Source organism: Coregonus clupeaformis, unplaced genomic scaffold (genome assembly GCF_020615455.1).
Source record: "Coregonus clupeaformis isolate EN_2021a unplaced genomic scaffold, ASM2061545v1 scaf0353, whole genome shotgun sequence".
NCBI lineage: Eukaryota > Metazoa > Chordata > Actinopteri > Salmoniformes > Salmonidae > Coregonus > Coregonus clupeaformis.
The window spans coordinates 253,085-280,426 of record NW_025533808.1 but is presented as its reverse complement, the minus strand read 5'-3'; the positions used below and the strand labels follow the sequence as shown (position 1 = coordinate 280,426).

The 27,342-nt window shown below is 42.5% G+C and overlaps 1 protein-coding gene across 3 annotated transcripts in view; it reads left to right on the top strand.

The window, feature by feature from the left end:
- The first annotated feature begins 8,979 nt into the window (after positions 1-8,979).
- LOC123484548 (CSC1-like protein 2) overlaps positions 8,980-27,342 on the top strand; it is a 97,642-nt gene continuing 79,279 nt past the window's right edge. For all 3 annotated transcript variants that reach the window (XM_045215019.1, XM_045215018.1, XM_045215017.1), the window contains exon 1: positions 8,980-9,244. The gene's annotated coding sequence lies outside the window, so the exon portion shown is untranslated. The remainder of the gene's footprint in view (positions 9,245-27,342) is intronic.

Genomic DNA, 27,342 nt, shown 5'->3' with positions numbered 1-27,342 from the left:
TCGGATCAGCTTTCTCAATTCAAATCTCACTTTAAGATTATAATTATTTCACAATACTGACAACGGATCCGCTCCTAGAGAGATACAGTATTACCACCTACGGCTGCAAATATCGAGACGGCTTGTTCTAATGCTTACCCAATAAAATGCACTAAATCACAGAGTTGGCACTTCATTTGCGCACGTTAGCACATCATTAAATATATATATATATATTGTTTAAATTGTAAAGCATTGCATTTGCGTAGCATACAGTTGAGCAGACGCGTTTTTAGGATTTCCACACTTAGGGATTTTATTTTGCAGGGTGTAGATTTTTTTTGTGCCTTTTATAAACACATGTAATGCATTCTACGTCATTTACATGATAGAAGACATTAGCAGAATATTTTTTAAATACCACACAAATTGCCAAACACAGGATACTGTGCAACTCGCTATTCAGGTAGGATGCAATTTTGTAACTTAATGTATTATTTGTTCATATTTATAATCATTTGTTTTATTATTATATATCATTGTTGGCCTATTACATATACATTTTACATTTTAGTCATTTAGCAGACGCTCTTATCCAGAGCGACTTACAGTTAGTGAATACATATAAATAATATATATATATTTTTTTTTCATACTGGCCCCCCGTGGGAATTGAACCCACAACCCTGGCGTTGCAAACGCCATGCTCTATCAACTGAGCTACATCCCTGCCGGCCATTCCCTCCCCTACCCTGGACGAAGCTGGGCCAATTGTGCGCCGCCCATGAGTCTCCCGGTCGCGGCCTGGATTCGAACCAGGATCTCTAGTGGCACAGTTAGCACTGCGATGCAGTGCCTTAGACCACTGCGCCACTCAGGAGACGATATTATAATCTAAACCAGTTCTTTAAATAGTCTATGCAAAATGTGTTTTGTTTCCTTCTGTTGAGACATTTTTGTTGTCTAAAGTAAGTTTGTTCTGTCTTTTGAATTGTGTTCCGTATTTAGTTTAAGGTTATACAGTAAGTAGGCCTGTTGTAAAATAAATATCATTGTTGTCATTTGGTGGGTACGGTAGGCACTGGTTTTCTTAGGATTAATATGGAGTTGGTCCCCCCTTTGCTGCTATAACAGCCTCCACTCTTCTGGGAAGGCTTTCCACTAGATGTTGGAACATTGCTGCGGGGTCTTGCTTCCTTTCAGCCACAAGAGCATTAGTGAAGTCGGGCACTGATGTTGGGCGATTAGGCCTGGCTCGCAGTCGGCGTTCCAATTCATCCCAAAGGTGTTAGATGGGGTTAAGGTCAGGGCTCTGTGCAGGCCAGTCAAGTTCTTCCACACCGATCTCGACAAACCATTTCTGTATGGACCTCGCTTTGTGCACGGGGGAATTGTTATGCTGAAACAGGAAAGGGCCTTCCCCAAACTGTTGCCACAAAGTTGGAAGCACAGAATCGTCTAGAATGTCATTGTATGCTGTAGCATTAAGATTTCCCTTCACTGGAACTAAGGGGCCTAGCCCGAACCATGAAAAACAGCCCCAGTGTCACGACTTCCGCCAAGGCTGCCTCCCCTCCTTGTTCAGGCAGGTTTCGGCGTTCAGCGTCACCGGCTTACTAGCTACTGCCGATCCATTTATCATCACTCCATTTGTCTTGTCTTCAATCACACACACCTGGTCCTTATTCCCTCATTAGTCATTGTATAAGTGTTCGCTCTGCTTCCTTGTCTGTGTGGGTGATTGTTTATTGTGGAGGTTAGTGAAGCTCGGTGGAGCGTGTGTATTTTGTATCGACAGGAGTATTTTCCCATGTGCCTTGTATTTTCCAGTGCGCCTGTTTTGTGCCCTGCAGTGTGTTTGACGCATTTCTGCGTAAACCTGTATTTTGCAGATTAAAGCCTGTTATTCTGTGATTTACCCTCCTGCGCCTGACTCCTTCAACACCACCTCATCACACCCAGACCATTATTCCTCCTCCACCAACTTTACAGTTGGCACTATGCATTGGAGCAGGTAGCGTTCCCCTGGCATCCGCCAAACCCAGATTCGTCCGTCAGACTGCCAGATGGTGAAGCGTGATTCATCACTCCAGAGAACGCATTTCCACTGCTCCAGAGTCCAATGGCGGCGAGTTTTACACCACTCCAGCCGACACTTGGTATGGTGATCTTAGGCTTGTGTGTGGCTGTTCGGCCATGGAAACCCATTTCATGAAGCTCCTGACGAACAGTTATTGTGCTGACGTTGCTTCGAGAGGCAGTTTGGAACTCGGTAGTGAGTGTTGCAACCGAGGACCAACGATTTTTACGAGCTACGTGCTTCAGCAGTCAGTGGTCCCGTTCTGTGAGCTTGTGTGGCCTACCACTTCGCGGCTGAGCCGTTGTTGCTCCTAGACGTTTCCACTTCACAATAACAGCACTTACAGTTGACCGGAGCAACTTCTAGCAGGGTAGAAATTTGACGAACTGACTTGTTGGAAAGATGGCATCCTATGACGGTGCCACGTTGAAAGTCACTGAGCTCTTCAGTAAGGCCATTCCACTGCCAATGTTTGTCTATGGAGATTGCATGGCTGTGTGCTCGATTATGTACAGCTGTCAGCAACGGGTGTGGCTGAAATAGCCGAATCCACTAATTTGAAGGGGTGTCCACATACTTTGTATATATAGTGTATACAGTATCTTTACCAAATCTATGCAAATTGGTATTGTTCCTAAAGATTTGAAAATTGCCAAAGTTATCCCCCTCTATAAATCTGGGGATCCAAGATCTTTTACAAATTATCGCCCAATATCTGTACTATCATGTTTTTCAAAAATCCTAGAAAAATGTGTGTATAAGAGAATCTTGAAACATTTAAATCAACACTGTATTCTATATGAGCACCAATAGAGTTTTCGTAAAAACTACTCCACAGTATGGCTCTTTGGCAGCTTGTGGATAGAATCTTTAGAGCCCTTAACAATAATGAATACGCTCTTGGCATCTTTTTAGATCAATCCAAAGCGTTTGACACGGTTGATCATGAAATATTACTTTCTAAATTGCATTGTTACTGTTTTCATGATTATACATATAATTGGTTATATAGTTATGTTTATGCTAGAGAACAATTTGTTATGCAAACGGCTGTGCATCTACCAGGGCCAAGATATCCTGTGCTCTGCCACAGGGTTCGATAATTGGACCTTTGTTATTCCTAATCTATATCAATGACGTTGCTGCTGTGTCTTCTACCGTACTTCCCATTCCCTTTGCTGATGATACCAATTTAATTTTATCACACCATTTTTATTCACTAATTAATTAAGCCAACTCAGGTATGGCCACATTTTCTGAATGGTTCCAGATAAACAAAATATCTTTAAATGTAAAAACTATCGAACTTTATTGTATTCACTAGTAAGAATAAGAAATATTGTTTTAAAAAAAGAGCCAGAATCTCAATTGGTGGGAATGAAATGGAACAAGTCACATCCACTAGATTCCTCTGAGTTCTAATTGATGAAACGTTATCCTGGACAGATCATATTCAATTTGTCTGTAGCAAAGTGATTAAATCTGTTGGTATCATCAGAAAGATTAGTGGTTTGGTTCATCAGGCTTGCTTCCTAACTCTATACTATAGCTTAATTTACCCATATCTCATTTACTGTAATATTGTCTGGGCCAGTACATATGCCTCCTACCTATGCAAATTACTCATCATACAAAAGACATTTGCAAGACTAGCCATCTCGTCTAATTACCTGGCTCCATCTGTACCTTTGTTTAATAAACTCAATATATTGTCTATTTAGGACATTAATGTATGCCAATTATGCACTTTCATCTACAAATATTCATACCTCCCAGACAGTTTACCTAAACCCTTCAATGGATTCTTCCAGGTTAATTCTGAAATCCATCTATATAACACTGCGATAACCTTCACCTTCCCCACACCTCACAAAGTAAATTCTCTACCAGATACATAGGAACCATACTCTGGAATTCTTATCTTCACATTGCCAAAACCTCATCATGCCTCACTAACTTCAAGTGAAGACTGGGGGTCAGCCTGATGAACCAAACTACCCAATAATCCCCTCCATGTAGCCTAACTCTCACACTCACACACACACACACATAATCAAACAAGGTTTTTCTTGTATACTGAATATATCATGTACAATGATAATTAATATGCTTTGTTTATTTATTTAAAACATATTTATTTTTTTGGGAAAAACATATGGATTCTTTAGACATTCAGAAAGGTGAGAAAATGCATGCTGAGGGGCAAATAGAGAGCCACTCTACAAATTATCACTAACCCAAACAGGTCTATAATAGATAGAAAGACAAAATATGTTACAGCTTCCCCCGGTCTCCCCTTACTAAAAGTGAGCGTGCAACTTTCAAACGATTTCCCCCACTCTTCCCTACCAACAAATCAAGGAAATTCTGATGAACGCCACAAAGTTTTCAAGGACGGTAGGTAACTATTGAGAAAAGTAGCAAGCCCATGTTTCAATAGGCGATAAGATATTGTGTCATGAAAAGAGTGTGGATATTTGGCCTGGCAAAGCAGTTTAATGCGCTGATGGAATGGAAGCTGATACTGGTCGCATTCCACTGCTTACAGTGCATTTCCACAGAACACTATGGGGGTGATGAAACAACGGAGCCCCATTCATTTTCAATGGAGGGAAGCGAAGTGGACAGTGGGACCGTTGGGCGATGCGAGCATAGGCGAGGGAGCGTGAACAGAGCAGGACCAAAGTTGGGGAAAGCTGAACTTTATGCAAATACTCTGCGATAACGCAACGCTATTGACCAATCGAAGCTCACTATAGCTTCCATCCCTTACTGGATTGGCTGTTGATACCTAGCACTACCTAATCTGCTTGCTAGCTTCCACATGAGGGCGAAGCTAGAGTGGCTATTGGAATTATTGTGTTATATGGAAATGTACGATCAGGGGCGGTGTGTTCATTAGGGCGATATGGGCGACGCACTGCCAAACGGGAAAAGGAAGGGATTTTTTTTCTAATCAATTATATCACGGCAACAGTAGTTTTCAGTGTTCTAATCTAGACGTCTGATCTGCCACTAAATGTCCAATCAGGCTAAAGTCGTGCTTCAAATGGCCCCGCCCGTTTTGGGGCGATTTCAGTCAGGTTGAAAATCGCCCCAGAAGTCTCTCAGACTCTCATGTAAAATCTTTTTTTTTTCAAATATCAGAGCTTTCAATACAATCTCTATGGGTTCCGGGAGGGCTTACACTTACGTGCTTTCGTCATACGTAACATAACCATGAACATAACTAAGAAAAGAGCGGGTAGCAGCGTCAATCAATTCACGTACTACTGTGAAGATGGCTAGCGTTCAGTGCAACTCGATTGTCTCTTTGAAAGAAGTTCATTTTTGTCGGCGAACAAATCAAGATAAATTGGCAACGAAACAATTAGGACCTCCCAGACCAAATTTAATAATTCAACAGGTTTCTACACAGACACAGCTGGTGCTTGTGCTGAGGTACATAGATAGCAAGAAGATTTTATTTTTTTCCTGGGGCTTTTTCACAAAATCATGCCCCACGTCGACATTCTGTACCAGAAGCTACAGAAGAAGGACATCGATGCTGTCTTCATCAAACGTGCCCTCGACAGCTTCACAAGCAGTGTGCAGGCCATAAGGTAAGATTAAACAATATCATTCGATCTTTCTCAAAGCGGAGCTTTATTTGAAAATGTATGCATGAAAGGAGACATCATCATATTTACAAATCTATACAATTGGCCAGAATATGGTTGTTCATTTTTACAAAGCCATACAGATAGCTGTGTTTACCTTTTCTAGAAATTATTTTCAAATTCTGTTTTCAGGCAAAATGTCTATCACTGTTCATTTTCACAAATCTATACAAGAGGGCAGAATATGGAAGTCTATAAAAATGTCTTATTACCAATAACTTGCATCAATGTTTTCAGTAGCCTCTATCAAAAGCTCCTGCTTGCTTGTTGTGAATTATGCTCAGGTGCACATATTTCCAATTCAACCATGAGGCCTTTTTGAAGCAAGTAATGTGTATATCAGTATTGACTTATATGCTGCCCCTGTCTTCATGTTGTTGCTGGACATATCTTTTTTTAAATGTGTGTAGGTCACCTAAATCATCAGAAAAATTGCCCCCCCTGAGAATTTTTTCAGGAGCCGCCACTGTGTACGATCCGTCATTCGATGACACAGTCAATGACGTGATACCAACCATTGGTTGATGCATGCAACGTCTAAGCAGTGGAACGCGACCACTGTAATTATTAGTTTTTTACTCTGCTGGTCTCGGCTGGTCTCTGGAAGAAATTATGAGTCCTCATTGTCTGAGACCGAGTCAAGACTGAGTAAAAATGTATCAGACACTGAGACAAGACCGAGAAACTCAAAATGTGGTCTTGATTACTACAACACTGAACTGTTCCTTGTAGTTACTGCAGACTGCAGATAGATATTATAGGGAAATATGGTCACAATGCGGACACAGTGGACAGATAACAGACACATTTTATTACCATGTGTAAACGTGACAGAACTTGCTTGGATCATCTTGATCAGATAATGAAAACCACATTAGCGCAAGGTGAAAACAAGGCTTTTGGGTTTGTACAGCCTTTAGTAGCATTTAGAAAGCATATCGTACACACCTGGGAACACACCTAGGGGTCCGAGGATGACTACAGGACAGAAATAACACACTTTACCCAATGGTAAAAGGAAAACAGACTCATTTTGTATGTGAAAAACAACAACAAGGAAACAACAATAAACTTCAGAACTATAAAAGATGATACCGGGCCCATTCACATTGACTCAGAACAAATAGAATCAGTTGAGCAATACAAATATCTTGGAACTATAATTTACTCAAAACTCTCCTGGTGTCACGGTTTACTAAGCCAGAACCCAGAAGCAGACCAGGACAAGGTACGTTGAGACAAAGGTGAGTGTTTATTTAACAGATTCCCGAGTGAGGCTGAATAATCCAGGGAACAGAGCGGGTGGCGTGGATGGGTTGTTGAGGGTGCAGTGGTTGGTCCGGTAATGGCTCGGCAGCCGCCGACCATCAGGCAGAGGTGGGGAGAAGGTTCCGGGTGAGAGACTGCAGATAGAAACAAACGGAGGTAAGTACACGGCAAGCCAACAAGGTGCAAAACAACAAAACTAACACTAGTAGCTTAGAGGCTGATACGCTGACAAACATACTGTTCATGGCTAACGATCCGGCAGGAACTGGATGTTAGGCCAGAGCCTAAGAAGGGTGATGATCAGGACCAGGTGTGCAGATTGCTGATGGGATGCAGGTGCGGAAATCAAGAGCGCTCCCCGGAGCGTTCCCGAACCCTCGGGAAACTGGAGATCACGAACAGAAACACTAGTCACCAGACAGGACCCGACTCAGACTGCCGGGATCGTTACACCTGGACTGCAAACACACAACAGATATACAAAAAGGGACAACAACGCCTGTATTTCATGAGGATATGAATTAAATATCAGGTCAATAAAAGAATAACAACCATATTCTACACACCTTGTTCAGAGTGTTGTCACTTTCTGTTTCCAAGCCTATCCATAAAAATAAAATAAAAACTACACAAAATAGTAAAGCTGTCAAGCTAAATCAGTGGAGTTAATCTCAAGAACATGGAAGCGCTGTCCTTGGAGAGAGTAGTGAGGGCAGGAGCGAGAATCGCCTTCGACCTGACACACACACTCAACCCACTCAATCAGCTCCTACCATCAGGCCGCCGATGCAGAGTCCATCTTTACAAAACCACCAGAGCTCAGAAATCATTAATTCCCACCATTGTAAATCAATTCAGTATAAATCAAGAAATAACTGCTCAAACCCCCCACCAGAATTGACGAACTGAATTACGAACTGTGTCCACATGTCTGCTGTAGTTATTGCTTGTGATTTCTGTATGTATTTCTGTATTTATTGCACTTATTGGTGATGCTGTGCTGTTGTTTGTTCAGATGGAAGACACATTTCACAATAAAGAATTATTAAATATCTCATCAGAAAGTTCGGACCTCTTGGTGCAACAATTTAAGTTTTGGACTCACAGTAGCAGTGACCTGGGTTTGTGTCCTGGTCGGGCTACTCCCCATATTCGCTACACTGGTGTTAGAAGTGGGATGGTGAGGCCATCGAAAGTGTGTCCCAAGGGACTTGTGAGAGAAATATGGGGATGGCAGTAGCATTCAGTAAGCATGTAGAGACCTTTGTACAACAACTAGTGACCTCATCGAGAGGTGTAATAGTCAGAGTCCCGAATTTGCTACAATATGTTCAAAAACAGCAGTCTTCCGGTAGCCTAATATGGATGAGTGTAAAAATGATCATAATGGTTAATTTACATTATCATTAGTCTTCATTTTATTTTGTGGATATGGTTACTGATTTACTGATCTATTTGTGCATATGTAGCAGATGGGGATCTGTGAAACTCACTCCTCAGCCTGAAAGTGTCACCCCTTGCGCTATTGAAATAGGCATTTTCTGGAAGTGCAATGGGTTGGAACGCTCTAGGAGGGCGGTCATGTGTGCTTGCGAGGCAGAGGTCCTGAGTTTGCGCTGGGTAGGAGCCGAATTGTGTGGAAGTGGCACTCCCTAAGTATGCAGTTGCCACTTTGTCATTTGCAACTTCCATACTAATACAATTCGGTTTTGGTGAGCTGACTGGACTGGTTTTTAGTTGAGACAATATTTGTTTTGTCCTTAAGAGTTCAAGTAAATAAAACAGATGTGTTACAATGATTCCAATGAGGTGTAACTAATAGGACATAAATCAAATAACACTTTACAAAATGCCTGTGGACACTGACAGTCACACTTTGCAAAATACCTTTGCATGCGTTGCTGGATAAGGGGACTTTTATTCTGAAAACCAAACGGAAGTGTTACTTTGTCGCTACCTAGTGTTTATTGTTGGAAGAGAGGCTCACAATGGAATACGTCGGGCTTCTAATTGCCGGTATTTATATTCCCAGAGCGTCCGCGTCCATTTTCGCTGTTGTTCAAAGGGACCGTGAAGCAATTTGCCGAATGTGTTTCTGACGCTTCTCAGTAGCTTACTCTCGTGAGGCTGATTGCTTGGTTTCCAGACCTCGTCACCTTGGTGGTGGATTTGTAAGGATATATTTAGCCTATCTCGTTTGGGATATTGCCATTTGAGCAAGAGAAGACGCAAACGGAAAATCAAATTGGATTGCCAGGTAAAAGACGCTGGGGCTTCATTTAATTTGTTTTGACATATGGCATGAAGGTAAAGACCTACATACAATATAGACTATTGCGAGGGTTCACGTGTTTAAAAATGTTGACGCAGCGCAGCAATCATGCAGAATCGCATTTGCACTATTGTGCTCTGGGCCTGTCACGCCTATAGGCTAGTTGAGGGATAACCTATTTTATATAATTTTATAGTAGCCTAGACTATTTTATTAATTATTTCAATACCAAACAACGTCGTGTCATATGATCTAATTGACGTACCAAGAAAATAACCGCATTTAAAATAATTTTGCACTGAGCTGTCTTTGCAGAAAGGCTTTGTAGGATCCAGTGAGCGGAACAGTCTTGACTCTAGCCCAGTTTCTAGACAGATATTGTAATCTCCATCTAACAGCATAGGGTAACTAGCACCCCCTGTAATTATCACAGAAACGACTTTATGTTACACTTTCCGTTGCTGCCACTACCCGAGTTATGTATCTCATCTACATTTTTTAAGTCACTAACAAAACTGTTCTGAGGTAAGTTGATCTAATATTTCGTCATTTAGAAGAAAAAATAAATATATAGAACAATTTCAACAATTTTACTGAGTTACAGTTCATATAAGGAAATCAGTCAATTGAAATAAATTCAGTAGGCCTTAATCTATGGATTTCACATGACATAGGCCCACCCACTTGGGTGTCAGGCACAGTTTTCCCCTCAAAAGGGCTTTATTACAGACAGAAATACTTCTCAGTTTCATCAGTTGTTTGGGTGGCTGGTCTCAGACGTTCCCGCAGGTGAAGAAGCCGGATGTGGAGGTCCTGGGCTGGTGTGGTTACACGTGGCCTGTAGTTGTGAGGCCGGTTGGACGTACTGCCAAAATCTCTAAAAGGATGTTGGAGGCGGCTTATGGTAGAGAAATGGACACAGATCTGGTGGACATTCCTGCAGTCAGCATGCCAAATGTACGCTCCCTCAAAACTTGAGACATGTGGTGTTGTGACAAAACTGCACATTTTAGTGGCCTTTTATTGTCCCCTGCACAAGGTGCACCTGTGTAATGATCATGCTGTTTAATCAGCTTCTTGATAATCCACACCAGTCAGGTGAATGGATTCTTGGAAAAGTTGAAATGCTCACTAACAGGTTGTGTTCACTTTTTCCAGATTTTGTTACGTTACAGCCATATTCTAAAATGGATAACAAAAACTCATCAATCTACACACAATACCCCATAATGACAAAGTGTAAACTGGTTTTTAGAAATGTATGCAAAACGGAAATACCTTATTTACATAAGTATTCAGACCCTTTGCCATGAGACTTGAAATCGAGCCTGATCATCCTTGAAATGTTTCTACAACTTGATTGGAGTCCACCTGTGGTAAATTCAATTGATTGGATATGATTTGGAAAGGCACACACCTGTCTATATAAGGTCCCACAGTTGACAGTGCATGTCAGAGCAAAAACCAAGCCATGAGGTCGAAGTAATTGTCCGTAGAGCTCTGAGACAGGATTGTGTCGAGGCACAGATCTGGGGAAGGGTACCAAAAAATGTCTGCAGCATTGAAGGTCCCCAAGAACACAGTGGCCTCCATCATTCTTAAATGGAAGAAGTTTGGAACCACAAAGACTCTTCCTAGAGCTGGCCGCCCGGCCAAACTCAGCTGTCAGGGGAGAAGGGCCTTGGTCAGGGAGGTGACCAATAACCTGATGGTCACTCTGACAGAGCTCTAGTGTTCCTCTGTGGAGATGGGTCAACATTCAAGAAGGACAACCATCTCTGCAGTGCTCCACCAATCAGGCCTTTATGGTAGAGTGGCCAGACGGAAGCCACTCCTCAGCTTGGAGTTTGCCAAAAGGCACCTAAAGACTCTCAGACCATGAGAAACAAGATTCTCTGGTGTGATGAAATCAAGATTGAACTCTTTGGCCTGAATGCCAAGCGTCACGTCTGGAGGAAACCTGGCACCATCCCTACGGAGAAGCATGGTGGTGGCAGCATCATGCTGTGTGCATGTTTTTCAGCTGCAGGGACTGGGAGACTAGTCAGGATCGAGGCAAAGATAAACGGAGCAAAATACAGAGAGATCCTTGATGAAAACCTGCTCCAGAGCGCTCAGGACTTCAGACTGGGGCGAAGGTTCCCCTTCAAACAGGACAACGACCTTAAGCACTCAGCCAAGACAACGCAGGAGTGGCTTCGGGACAAGTCTCGAATGTCCTTGAGTGGCCCAGCCAGAGCCTGGACTTTTACCCAATCGAACATCTCTGGAGAGACCTGAAAATATCTGTGCAGCAACGCTCCCCATCCAACCTGACAGGGCTTGAGAGGATCTGCAGAGAAGAATGGGAGAAACTCCCCAAATACAGGTGTGCCATGCTTGTAGTGCCATACCCAAGATACAATCTTCCCAGCTCAGCAGATTTAGCTGTGAAGAGACAGAATCATTAGATCATTTGTTTTGGTACTGTCCATTTGTAGCTTGTTGTTTGTCACAGGTCCAGGAATGGCTGAAGGATTGCAATATTTACCTGGAGCTAACCCTGCAGATGGCACTACTGGGTGATCAGAAAACTCATAGTCAATCGATCAATAATATAATATAATAATACTTTTAGCAAAAAATTTTGTTTTCAATTTACAAAGGTGCTTCAACAAAGTACTGAGTAAAGGGTCTGAATACTTATGTACATGTGATATTTCAGTTTTTTATTTTAAATACATTTGCTAAAAAAAATCTAAAAACCTGTTTTTGCTTTATCATTATGGGGTATTGTGTGTAGATTGATTGAGTTCAATCTTGGTTTCATCAGACGAGAATCTTGTTTCTCATGGTCTGAGAGTCCTTTAGGTGTATTTTGGCAAACTCCGAGCGGGCTGTTATGTGCCTTTTACTGAGTGGCTTCGTCTTGCCACTACCGTAAAGGTCTGATTGGTGGAGTGCTGCAGAGATGGTTGTCCTTCTGGAAGATTTTCCCATTTCCACAGAGGAACTCTGGAGCTCTGTCAGAGTGACCATCGGGTTATTGGTCACCTCCCTGACCAAGGCCCATCTCCCCTGATTGCTCAGTTTGGCCGGGCGGCCAGCTCTGGGAAGAGTGTTGGTGGTTCCAAACTTCTTCCATTTAAGAATGATGGAGGCCACTGTGTTCTTGGGGACCTTCAATGCTGCAGACATTTTTTGGTACCCTTCCCCAGATCTGTGCCTCGACACAATGCTGTCTCGGAGCTCTACTGTCAATTCCTTCGACCTCATAGCTTGGTTTTTGCTCTGACATGCACTGTCAACTGTGGGACGTTATATAGACAGGTGTGTGCCTTTCCAAATCATGTCCATTCAATAGAATTTTCCAAAGGTGGACTCCAATCAAGTTGTAGAAACATCTCAAGGATGATCAATGGAAACAGGATGCATCTTCTTTTGCTTTGTCATTATGGGGTATTGAGAAAAAAAATCCAGAAAATCACATTGTAGGATTTTTAATGAATTTATTTGCAAATTATGGTGGAAAATAAGTATTTGGTCACCTACAAACAAGCAAGATTTCTGGCTCTTACAGACCTGTAACTTCTTCTTTAAGAGGCTCCTCTGTCCTCCACTCGTTACCTGTATTAATGGCACCTGTTTGAACTTGTTATCAGTATAAAAGACACCTGTCCACAACCTCAAACAGTCACACTCCAAACTCCACTATGGCCAAGACCAAAGAGCTGTCAAAGGACACCAGAAACAAAATTGTAGACCTGCACCAGGCTGGGAAGACTGAATCTGCAATAGGTAAGCAGCTTGGTTTGAATAAATCAACTGTGGGAGCAATTATTAGGAAATGGAAGACAGACAAGACCACTGATAATCTCCCTCAATCTGGGGCTCCATGCAAGATCTCACCCCGTGGGGTCAAAAGGATCACAAGAACGGTGAGCAAAAATCCCAGAACCACACGGGGGGACCTAGTGAATGACCTGCAGAGAGCTGGGACCAAAGTAACAAAGCCTACCACCAGTAACACACTACGCCGCCAGGGACTCAAATCCTACAGTGCCAGACGTGTCCCCCTGCTTAAGCCAGTACATGTCCAGGCCCGTCTGAAGTTTGCTAGAGTGCATTTGGATGATCCAGAAGAGGATTGGGAGAATGTCATATGGTCAGATGAAACCAAAATATAACTTTTTGGTAAAAACTCAACTCGTCGTGTTTGGAGGACAAAGAATGCTGAGTTGCATCCAAAGAACACCATACCTACTGTGAAGCATGGGGGTGGAAACATCATGCTTTGGGGCTGTTTTTTCTGCAAAGGGACCAGGACGACTGATCCGTGTAAAGGAAAGAATGAATGGGGCCATGTATCGTGAGATTTTGAGTGAAAACCTCCTTCCATCAGCAAGGGCATTGAATATGAAACGTAGCTGGGTCTTTCAGCATGACAATGATCCCAAACACACCGCCCGGGCAACGAAGGAGTGGCTTCGTAAGAAGCATTTCAAGGTCCTGGAGTGGCCTAGCCAGTCTCCAGATCTCAACCCCATAGAAAATCTTTGGAGGGAGTTGAAAGTCCGTGTTGCCCAGCGACAGCCCCAAAACATCACTGCTCTAGAGGAGATCTGCATGGAGGAATGGGCCAAAATACCAGCAACAGTGTGTGAAAACCTTGTGAAGACTTACAGAAAATGTTTGACCTGTGTCATTGCCAACAAAGGGTATATAACAAAGTATTGAGAAACTTTTGTTATTGACCAAATACTTATTTTCCACCATAATTTGCAAATAAATTCATTAAAAATCCTACAATGTGATTTTCTGGATTTTTTTTTCTCATTTTGTCTGTCATAGTTGACGTGTACCTATGATGAAAATTACAGGCCTCTCTCATCTTTTTAAGTGGGATAACTTGCACAATTGGTGGCTGACTAAATACTTTTTTCCCCACTGTACAATCTTAGTGTTAGGCTTTCAAAGGCACGTCAGACAAACGGATTGTAATTTTACATTTTCAAATATGGAAATGTGAAGTGCACATTTGGACTCATGGTTTTGTGGTTTGCTTGTATGACATCAAAGTGGTAATATAATCCTCAATGTCTCATCTTTCAGAACACATCGACTCCTTTTGATTTACAGCATTTCGCGCTCTCAGACAACAGCCAATGCGTTCCAAGTTAGGCGCAAATCAATGACAGTTTGCCATTTTCAACCCGTATACGGGATGACGGGCTGTGAGTGGAAAGGGCTACACAGAAGCAAACTGAATGAAACTGGGAGGGACCTAACTGCATTTGTCTAATAAACTTGTTTTAGTTGCAAAACGTACGTTTTGGAACTGTTTGGCCCTTCACGTCAGCGGGCGAAAGCGGGGAGGGAGGAGCGTCCTTCTCAAATCGAACAGTAATCTGCTCGTCCATGTTGTCAACAAGGCAGCATGGTACAGCGTCCAAAAACACACATCGCTTTCCATAAAATAAATGTTTGAATTTTTTAACTAGTTTTCATTGGGAAGGCAGATACAGATCCCTAGTAATTGCTACAGGTGCTTAATTATGTAACTTTTGTTTTGAGTGGACTTCGCTGTCGGACAGAGCGGGGCACCTGGCTCACGCCCGGGAGGCATCCCGTTTCCAAATTGAATGCAATCAACTTTTAGCCGATGCAAAACACGAGATTAATCGAACCCCCTCATGGATTACACGCCAGGTGTGAAACACAGACCGGTGTGTGCCCGGATAGTGAAAACACAACATGGAAACCATCCATGTTTGGTTTTAATTTACAGGTGGGTGATAGCATCTAACAATTGGATTTACTTATTTCTTGGGCACCGCTAGGCAACGCAAACAACAACTTTCTGATCAGAACTGTCAATTTTTTTTTACCCTTCGACCTGGGAAAAGCTATGTCAAACAGGCACAGACACAGGTCGGTAATTAAATTGAACGATAGCTAACTGTTAAACTGCTAGATGGGGAATACAATCTCCATCCAGAAGCTACGCTATCATGAGTCTTACTCTAATCTACACTATTTTGAGTAGATTGCTCTGCAGAATTTTGGCTTCTTTTCAAATTGGACTGTAACTACCAATTGGATATCACGAAATTGGGGAGGAAAAGGGGTAAAAGTACAAAAAATAAAAATAAATAAAAATGTTGCTTCCTTCCTCCATGGTTTTCAAAATGTTGGTGTTTGTTTCCCCCTTAAAGACTGCGTATCGGTCTGTGTAATTTGAAGATAACTACAGGAAACCGTGTAAGTCGTACAGAGGATAGCTAGATTGTTCATTTAGAGCAGTGGTCACCAACCTTTTCTGAGTCAAGATCACATTGGCAGTCAAAAAGCAAGCTGAGATATACAGCTCAGATTTCTTTTAGACATGACTAATATAAACCAGTTCTATAGCAATGAGGTTTGTGCAGTAGGCATATTACATTATCACGGCATATTGGCTATATGCCTGGCCTGGCAATATTGTTCTTACATTTACGTCATTTAGCAGACGCTCTTATCCAGAGCGACTTACAAATTGGTGCATTCACCTTATAGCCAGTGGGATAACCACTTTACTATTATTATTATTTTTTTAAAATTTGGTGGGGTAAGGGGGGGGGGTTAGAAGGATTACTTTATCCTATCCCAGGTGTTCCTTAAAGAGGTGGGGTTTCAAATGTCTCCGGAAGGTGGTGAGTGACTCCGCTGTCCTGGCGTTGTATTATATTTTCAAACTCTAGCTTTGATAACAGAATAGATCAGTTGGTGTAGCATTTGCGAGACGCAGCTGAGTATAAATTGAAATGATTTGCTTTTTATTTTACTGGACTGATGGTACCTGCATCTGATGGTCATGGTGCTTTCACGACAACTGGGAACTCAGGGGGGAACGAGGTCAAATCATGACGTCAGTGATCTTCAGGTCGGAAAGTTCCGGTCGGAAAGATGCCTGAGTTTCCGACTTGAAATTCTGAGTTGGATGAACGTTCAAAATGATTTTTACCAGTCGGATCTCGTTTTTTTTTCCAGAGTTCCCAGTTGTCTTGAGCTCATTGAAGTCGGAAGTAGGAGATTTCCGGGTTCCCAGTTGTTTTGAACACTGCATTAGTCTCAGCGGTTTTTCGTCTTCGTTATTTCTTTGTGTAATCCCTCAGGCTTTTCTGTTTTCTGTATTTTGCATGTTACTGTTGTTTAATATAGTTTAAAAAAAGTAAAAATAATAGTCTCAGCGGAGGGAGGGAGAGAACAGCAGAGGGTCCGCATCTCACGGTTCCTGCTCTCTCCTTCCTTTCCTCCGGAGAGACTGATCAGAGAGAGGGGACACCGTCTTCCACCTGATGGAGAAACTCGAGTCGCGCCTCATCTGCCTCATAATTCATGTTATTCCTATGACCAGAAAAAGTTAACTATTCCTCGATATTAAAATAGACATGACGAGCTGATAATAAAAATGGGGCTATCGCAGGGCTAAACACAGGGCTATCGATACACTTACTCATTCATTGCAGTGTGAGTGGATGTAGGGAGAATCACGTTTTGTATTGGTGTTGAATAAAAACAGTGACAGTGCAGAATAAAAACTTAGACATGAACTCACTCATAGTAACAGCAGCTCTTTGCTGTATTCTTTGACAGTCTCTCTGGTCATGGTTTTAAAAGTCATGAAATCTCACATAGGCTAGTATCAAACTTTGGCCAGGGTCGTGGAAGCTGTTGGTATGGTGAGTTGAGATATCCGATTGGCCAGCGCAGTAGGCACACTCGATTTAACCACAAATTTCCCACAAGTATTTTTGACTTTTCAGACAAATTAAATGGTTCCAAATGCGAACACTTTGCCTACCCGGTGTGCAGGGCTTCTGAATTAAGTGCAGATACCTGCAACAGCGCAACACAAAAAAAAAAGAAATTCAAGCCTTTGTCGTTGGCTTTTCTACAGAAATGTTAGAGCAATTCTGTTTTTAATTTGACATTGCTGCTGTACTGTGGTTGTGTGTGTAATGAAGGTGCTTCCCTTCAGTGGATCACATTTGATCACATATTAGCAGTGTTGTCTTCGAGTCCACATAAAGCGAGACCGATTCAAGACTGAGACCGGAGCCAATTGGGTCTGAGTCAAGACGGGGGGGGGGGACAAGGGGTCCAAAACCGAGACCAGAAAAATGCGAGTCCAATTCAAGACCATGATTGTAATTTTGTCAAATCGCCACCATAATAAGAGTTCAAAATGTCCAATATTTCTCTGTTCATATTTCTGAACAACATATGGATTCTTTAGCCATTCAGAAGTGAACAAATGCATGCTGAGGGAAAATAGAGCTAATCTACAAATTATTACTAACCCAGACACAGTAGGGAACAATGGGCCTTCTACGCTAAGGATTTATAAAATAATAATAATTATATTGTTATTTTTAATGATGTTCTGATTTCATCTCTTCAGTTTTAGTTGGAAAGGGAAAATATATCCAATCAGGATTTGGATTTGCTGGTCTCTGAGGAGATACAGTAAATCTAGCTAGATACAGTGGGGGGAAAAAGTATTTAGTCAGCCACCAATTGTGCAAGTTCTCCCACTTAAAAAGATGAGAGAGGCCTGTAACTTTCATCATAGGTACACGTCAACTGTGACAGACAAAATGAGATTTTCTTTTCTCCAGAAAATCACATTGTAGGATTTTTAATGAATTTATTTGCAAATTATGGTGGAAAATAAGTATTTGGTCAATAACAAAAGTTTCTCAATACTTTGTTATATACCCTTTGTTGGCAATGACACAGGTCAAACATTTCTGTAAGTCTTCACAAGGTTTTCACACACTGTTGCTGGTATTTTGGCCCATTCCTCCATGCAGATCTCCTCTAGAGCAGTGATGTTTTGGGGCTGTCGCTGGGCAACACAGACTTTCAACTCCCTCCAAAGATTTTCTATGGGGTTGAGATCTGGAGACTGGCTAGGCCACTCCAGGACCTTGAAATGCTTCTTACGAAGCCACTCCTTTGTTGCCCGGGCGGTGTGTTTGGGATCATTGTCATGCTGAAATACATTTTTACATTTTTAAATTTTAGTCATTTAGCAGACGCTCTTATCCAGAGCGACTTACAGTTAGTGAGTGCATACATTTTTTTTTTAATTTTTCATACTGCCCCCCCCCCGTGGGAAACGAACCCACAACCCTGGCGTTGCAAATGCCATGCTCTACCAAGACCATGAGCTACATCCCTGCCGGCCATTCCCTCCCCTACCCTGGACGACGCTGGGCCAATTGTGCGCCGCCCCATGGGTCTCCCGGTCGCTACGACAGAGCCTGGATTCGAACCAGGATCTCTAGTGGCACAGCTAGCACTGCGATGCAGTGCCTTAGACCACTGCGCCTCTCGGGAGACAGACCCAGCCACGTTTCATCTTCAATGCCCTTGCTGATTGAAGGAGGTTTTCACTCAAAATCTCACGATACATGGCCCCATTCATTCTTTAATTGACACGGATCAGTCGTCCTGGTCCCTTTGCAGAAAAACAGCCCCAAAGCATGATGTTTCCACCCCCATGCTTCACAGTAGGTATGGTGTTCTTTGGATGCAACTCAGCATTCTTTGTCCTCCAAACACGACGAGTTGAGTTTTTACCAAAAAGTTCTATTTTGGTTTCATCTGACCATATGACATTCTCCCAATCCTCTTCTGGATCATCCAAATGCACTCTAGCAAACTTCAGACGGGCCTGGACATGTACTGGCTTAAGCAGGGGGACACATCTTTCACTGCAGGATTTGAGTCCCTGGCGGCGTAGTGTGTTACTGATGGTAGGCTTTGTTACTTTGGTTCCAGCTCTCTGCAGGTCATTCACTAGGTCCCCCCGTGTGGTTCTGGGATTTTTGCTCACCGTTCTTGTGATCCTTTTGACCCCACGGGGTGAGATCTTGCGTGGAGCCCCAGATCGAGGGAGATTATCAGTGGTCTTGTATGTCTTCCATTTCCTAATAATTGCTCCCACAGTTGATTTCTTCAAACCAAGCTGCTTACCTATTGCAGATTCAGTCTTCCCAGCCTGGTGCAGGTCTACAATTTTGTTTCTGGTGTCCTTTGACAGCTCTTTGGTCTTGGCCATAGTGGAGTTTGGAGTGTGACTGTTTGAGGTTGTGGACAGGTGTCTTTTATACTGATAACAAGTTCAAACAGGTGCCATTAATACAGGTAACGAGTGGAGGACAGAGGAGCCTCTTAAAGAAGAAGTTACAGGTCTGTGAGAGCCAGAAATCTTGCTTGTTTGTAGGTGACCAAATATTTATTTTCCACCATAATTTGCAAATAAATTCATTAAAAATCCTACAATGTGATTTTCTGGAGATAGTTGACATGTACCTATGATGAAAATTACAGGCCTCTCTCATCTTTTTAAGTGGGAGAACTTGCACAATTGGTGGCTGACTAATTACTTTTTTCCCCCACTGTAAATCAGCCATTGGCTAGGCCATCAGAAGCTATATAGAAGGCATCTACCATTCAACTGTATTAGGGCAAAATGTTGAAGTGACAGTGAAATCAACCAATCACATTTTGACTTAATGTGTGGGACCATTTTTACAAAAACCTATGGAAACTTCTGCCTTCTCGAAGGCCAACAGGTCACTGCGCAGTAGCGAGCAGTAGTTTTCCCATGGTCTAGCTAGCTTTTGTTGTCGGCTAGTTTGCAGCAGCTGCAGCAGGTGTTGTTGCTAATTTGTTAGCTTCTCCCTTTTCAAAAATAACTTTCAACAAGAAGTTACGTTTTTTAAATGATCATCATCTGGTGAGTGGAACTGTGTTTTTAATTGCAGCACACTTGCTGTTGTTAGTGTGAAACGTTGCATTTAAATTTTAGGTCACCGGTTACTTTGTGTGCTAAACGTTAAATGTTTTTTGCAATGGGTAATACAAGTAATACTTGTAAATTTCGATTGGGGAATGCTTGATGGTTGTATTCTTATGATTGGGACCTACTTGCTTATTATTTCAGTGAATGGACTGCTTATCCTTTAACATCATGCTGTGTGTGACTGCTGTCTTTCCATCGGCCCTATGCAGTAGTGTAGTGGTGCCTGGAGAAGTGGAGAAGGCATCCTGTGTGAAAAACCTTATGTTTTATGAGTTTTCCTATAGATTGTTTTTGGATCTTCACAAAAAAAAAAAAAAACTTTAAAAAAAATAGAAAATAAATAAATAATTTATGTTCTTAGTCCACAACAATGCTTAAACCACATCAATCTGATTGGGTGGGCCTGGCTCCCCAGTGGGTGAGCCTGTGTCCACCCAGGCCCATCCATGCCTATGCCCCTGATGCAAACAGCCATTTATATTTACATTTACGTCATTTAGCAGACGCTCTTATCCAGAGCGACTTACAAATTGGTTCATTCAACTTATGATAGCCAGTGGGACAACCACTGTCCTATGGACAGATACTCCAATTTTTGCTGTGGAGCTTTGCAGCTCCTTCAGGGTTATCTTTGGTCACTTTTTTGCCTCTGATTAATGCCCTCCTTGCCTGGTCTGTGAGTTTTGGTGGGCGGCCCTCTCTTGGCAGGTTTGTTGTGGTGCCATATTCTTTAAATTTTTTAATAATGGATTTAATGGTGCTCCGTGGGATGTTCAAAGTCTTTGATATTTTTTTATAACCCAACCCTGATCGTTACTTCTCCACAACTTTGTCCCTGACCTGTTTGGAGAGCTCCTTGGTCCGCTTGTTTGGTGGTGCCCTTTGCTTAGTGGTGTTGCAGACTCTGGGGCCTTGCAGAACAGGTGTATATATACTGAAATCATGTGACAGATCATGTGACACTTAGATTGCACACAGGTGGACTTTATTTAACTAACTATGTGACTTCTGAAGGTAATTGGTTGCACCAGACCTTATTTAGGGGCTTCATAGCAAAGGGGGTGAATACATATGCACGCACCACTTTTCCGTTGTTTCAAAAAATTCTAAAAAATAATTTTTTTTTTCACTTCACCAATTTGGACTATTTTGTGTATGTCCATTACATGAAATCCAAATAAAAATCCATTTAAATTACAGGTTGTAATGCAACAGAATAGGAAAAACGCCAAGGCACTGTATTTACAGACCGATATAGATGTCTTCAGCGCGGGCAATTCCAATGCCAGGTTCATGGGTTAGGTTCCTGCTTCACTAACTATTGTATTAGAGGTAATGCTAATGGCATGCAGACAACCTGGGTTCAAACCCAGACGGTCACACAATTATATAAACTTAATTTTCTGTGGAGTCTTTCAGAGTGTGCATGCATGTGCATGTACCCACTATAATTCTGCACAACCACTATTGATAGAGGTGTGAAAGTATCTTGCAGAATCCGCCACAGACATTTTACAAGGAATACACTCATTTTTATGATCTTGATGGTTGAGTCAAGCTTCATGGATAACATACAGCTGGCGGGATATACGCTGCATCGGCAAGATAGAACAGCTGCCTCCGGTAAGACAAGGGGTGGCGGTCTGTGTATATTTGTAAACAACAGCTGAGGCATGAAATCTAATATTAAGGAAGTCTCGAGGTTTTGCTCACCTGAGGTAGAGTATCTCTTTTCTCCGTGTATATCAATGATGTCGCTCTTGCTGCTGGTGACTCTCAGATCCACCTCTACGCAGACGACACCATTTTGTATACATCTGGCCCTTCATTGGACACTGTTAACAAACCTCCAAACGAGCTTCAATGCCATACAACACTCCTTCAGTAGCCTCCAACTGCTCTTAAACACTAGTAAAACTAAATGCATGCTCTTCAATCAAACGCTGCTGGCACCCGCCCACCCGACTAGAATCACTACTCTCGACGGGTCTGACCTAGAGTATGTGGACAACTACAAATACCTAGGTGCCTGGTTAGACTGTAAACTCTCTTTCCAGACTCACATTAAGAATCTCCAATCCAAAGTTAAATCTAGAATCGGCTTCCTATTTCGCAACAAAGCCTCCTTCACTCATGCTGCCAAACATGCCCTCGTAAAACTGACTATCCTACCGATCCTTGACTTCGGCGATGTCATTTACAAAATAGCCTCCAACACTCTACTCAGCAAATTGGATGTAGTCTATCACAGTGCCATCCGTTTTGTCTCCAAAGCCCCATACACTACCGACCACTGTGACCTGTACGCTCTTGTTGGCTGGTCCTCACTACATGTTCGTCGTCAAACCCACTGGCTCCAGGCCATCTATAAATCACTGCTAGGCAAATCCCCGCCTTATCTTAGCTCATTGGTCACCATAGCAACACCCACCCGTAGTCTGCGCTCCAGCAGGTATATCTCACTGGTCATTCCCAAAGCCAACACCTCCTTTGGCCGCCATTCCTTCCAGTTCTCTGCTGCCAATGACTGGAACGAATTGCAAAAATCTCTGAAGCTGGAGACTCTTATCTCCCTCACTAACTTTAAGCATCAGTTGTCAGAGCACCTTACCGATCACTGCACCTGTACACAGCCCATCTGAAATTAGCCCACCCAACTACCTCATCCCTATATTGTTATTTATTTTTGCTCTTTTGCACCCCAGTATCTCTATTTGCACATAATCTCTTGCACATCTAGCATTCCAGTGTTAATACTAATTGTAATTATTTTGCACTATAGCCTATTTATTGCCTTACCTCCATAACTTGCTACATTTGCACACACTGTATATATATTTTCTGTTGTATTTTTTTACTTTGTTTTTTTACCCCATATGTAACTCTGTGTTGTTGTTTTTATCGCACTGCTTTGCTTTATCTTGGCCAGGTCGCAGTTGTAAATGAGAACTTGTTCTCAACTGGCTTACCTGGTTAAATAAAGGTTAAATAAAAAAATAAATAAAAAAAATCTCATGATAAACTGTAGACCACACTATTTACCAAAATAGTTTTCATCTATGTTTTTCGTAGCTGTCTATTTACCACCACAAACTGATGCTGGCACTAAGATCGCTCAATGAGCTATATAAGGCCATAAGCAAACAGGAAAACGCTCATCCAGAGGCGGCGCTCCTAGTGGCAGGGGACTTTAATGCAGGGAAACTTAAATCTGTTTTACCTCATTTCTACCAGCATGTTAAATGTGCAACCAGATGGAAAAAAACTCTAGAACACCTTTACTCCACACACAGAGATACTAAGCTCTCCCTCACCTGCCATTTGGCAAGTCTGACCATAACTCCATCCTCCTGATTCCTGCGTACAAGCAAAAACTAAAGCAGGAAGCACCAGTGACTCGGTCAATAAGAAGTGGTCAGATTAAGCAGATGCTAAGCTACAGGACTGTTTTGCTTGCACAGACTGGAATATGTTCCGGGATTCCGATGGCATTGAGTATACCACATCAGTCATTGGCTTCATCAATAAGTGCATCGATGATGTCGTCCCAACCAGAAGCAATGGATTACAGGAAACATCCGCACTGAGCTAAAGGCTAGAGCTGCTGCTTTCAAGGAGCGGGACTCTAACCCAGATGCTTATAAGAAATCCCGCTATGCCCTCCGACGAACCATTAAACAGGCAAAGCGTCAATACAGGACTAAGATTGAATTGTACTACACCGGCTCCGACGCTCGTCAGATGTGGCAGGGCTTGCAAAGTATTACAGACTACAAAGGGAAGCACAGCCGCGAGCTGCCCAGTGACACGAGCCTACCCGACGAGCTAAATTACTTCTATGCTCGCTTCGAGGCAAACAACACTGAAGCATGCATGAGAGCAGCAGCTGTTCCGGACGACTGTGTGATCACGCTCTCCGTAGCCGTTGTGTGTAAGACTTTTAAACGGGTCAACATTCACAAGGCCACAGGGCCAGACGGATTACCAGGACGTGTACTCTGAGCATGCAGTGACCAACTGGCATGTGTCTTCACTGACATTTTCAACCTTTCCCTGACTGAGTCTTTAATACCAACATGTTTCAAGCATACCACCATAGTCCCTGTGCCCAAGAACACTAAGGTAACCTGCCTAAATGACTGCAGACCAGTAGCACTCATATCTGTAGCCATGAAGTGCTTTGAAAGGCTGGTCATGGCTCACATTAACACCATTATCCCAGAAACCCTAGACCCACTCCAATATGCATACCACCCCAACAGATCCACAGATGATGCAATCTTTATTGCACTCGACACTGCCCTTTCCCACCTGGACAAAAGGAACACCTACGTGAGAATGCTATTCATTGACTACAGCTCGGTGTTCAACACCATAGTGCCCTCAAAGCTCATCACTAAGCTAAGGACCCTGGGACTAAACACCTCCCTCTGCAACTGGATCCTGGACTTCCTGACAGGCCGCCCCCAGGTGGTAAGGGTAGGTAACAACACATCTGCCACGCTGATCCTCAACACGGGGGCCTCTCAGGGGTGTGTGCTCAGTCCCCTCCTGTACTCCCTGTTCACCCATGACTGCATGGCCAGGCACGACTCCAACACAATCATTAAGTTTGCCGACAACACAATAGTGGTAGGCCTGATCACCGACAACGATGAGACAGCCTATAGGGAGGAGGTCAGAGACCTGGCCGTGTGGTGCCAGGATAACAACCTCTCCCTCAACGTGATCAAGACAAAGGAGATGATTGTGGACTACGGGGAAAAAGAGGACCGAGCACGCCCCCATTCTCATCGACGGGGCTGTAGTGGAGCAGGTTGAGAGCTTCAAGTTCCTTGCTGTCCACATCACCAACAAACTATCATGGTCCAAACACACCAAGACAGTCGTGAAGAGGGCACGACAAAGCCTATTCCCCCTCAGGAGACTGAAAAGATTTGGCATGGGTACTCAGATCCTCAAAGTTATACAGCTACACCATCGAGAGCATCCTTACTGGTTGCATCACTGCCTGGTATGGCAACTGCTCGGCCTCCGACCGCAAGGCACTACAGAGGGTTGTGCGTATGGTCCAGTACATCACTGGGGCCAAGCTTCCTGCCATCCAGGACCACTATACCAGGCGGTGTCAGAGGAAGGCCCTAAAAATTGTCATTGACTCCAACCACCCTGGTCATAGACTGTACTCTATGCTACCGCACAGCAAGCATTACCGCAGCGCCAAGTCTAGGTCCAAAAGGCTTCTTAACAGCTAATCAAATGGCTACCCGGACTATTTGCGTTGTTCCCCCCACCCCCTCTTTTACGCTGCTGCTACTCTGTTTATTATCTATCCATAGTCACTTTAACTCTACCTACATGTACATATTACCTCAATTACCTTGACTAACCTGTGCCCCCGCACATTGACTCTGTACCGGTACCCCCTGTATATATCCTAGCTACTGTTATTTTACTGCTGCTCTTTAATTATTTGTTTTTTTTGTTTTTTTGTTATCTATTTTTTACTTAACCAACAATGCATTTTAAGATAAATAAGTGTTAAGGGCTTGTAAGTAAACATTTCACTGTAAGGTTGTATTCAGCACGTGACAAATAACATTTGATGTGGGTGGGATGATTTGGAAATAAGTCTGACTTTATTGTGATATCCTAGTCACGTAAAAAAATTAGTAAATCAATGAAATTTGAGAACCTCCTAACAAAAATAATAAGGTATTCAAATGGTTTACTGCCCATAGCTTGTCTGTCAAAATGATAACTAGATAAAATATTTTGTAGTCTGTAGCAATTGATCATCAATCATCATCCATTTACCCTATTGTCTTTTGGGTAGTGAATGGAACTCTTCAATCTAGATGAAGTCCCTTCCCATTAGATCAGGGGTGTCGAACTTATTCCACGGAGGGCCGAGTGTCTGCAGGTTTTTGTTTTTTCCTTTCAATTAAGACCTAGACAACAAGGTGAAGGGAGTTCCTTACTAATTAGTCACCTTAATTAATCAATCAAGTACAAGGGTGGAGTGAAAACCCGCAGACACTCAGCCCTCCGTGGAATGAGTTTGACACGTGCATTAGATTATACCGTGTACCAGGGTATTTTGAAATATGGCAGGTATGATTTCCAATACCATTGAAACACATTTTCTTTAAAGGTATGATTTTCAGAAAGGTACAAATCTGGATACCGCCCAATCCATCTTTCCATTGGCTCCGTGTTTCTGACATGGAAGCATTGGAGGGAGAATCTTAATATTTGTGATTATAATATTTTATATCATTAAATTCTGTCATTCTTTTTCTCTCTCATTCTCTCTCTCATTTTCTCTATTCTCTTACTATCTCATGTTTTCTCTCTCTGCTCTACCTTTTCAAGTCAATTTACTGGTTAGCTTGGGTCTGTGTAATGGACACAGAGAAAGCTTTACATTCATTTATAGAGCTCCTGCATGGGACCCAATCTACTGCAGCTAATGAGTGAAGATAAGAATTGTGTCAGAGAGGGGTGCACAGTCAGAACACAGCACTTGTTAAACTTCACTACAGCATGTCCTTCCCATTGACTAGGCAATGTACAAACAGGCTATGTACAAGTGGTAAGAAATACATGGACAATCATGGGACTTCTACGATATGTTTCTGTGTTTGTTGATAAGCACTGCACTCATGTTAAGCGGGTGTGTTCTTAAAGGCTACCTATAAAAAAAATGTTGTCTCTCTGCTCCTTTTCCCCTTGTTGCACACTTGCTGTCTGTTTGGCGCAGATAATCTCACTCTCCCAGAAGAACATGCCCAGTGCAGATATGTGATAATGAGCAGCCGGTGCTATATGAAGGTCCACCACAGTTTCCCTTTGAGAAATTGCAATGAGTGTAAAAAATAATTGGCATGTATACATACCACTGGAGTAGAGTTCTTGTTTTGGCCTAAACAAATAGATACACAGTACTTCTAGAATTCTATATTATACATTCTAAAATAAAGTATATGTTATATGGAGGGAGTATAGTGGCTTCTAGTATTCATAAATGGCTATGATTATAATTTATGTGAAATCTGCATCTGCTTGATGCAGTGTTATGTCTCTTTTCCATTGCAGTGTTGTTGACATCATGAATTAATATGATAAATAATAAAATAATATATACAGTGGGGAAAAAAAGTATTTAGTCAGCCACCAATTGTGCAAGTTCTCCCACTTAAAAAGATGAGAGAGGCCTGTAACTTTCATCATAGGTACACGTCAACTA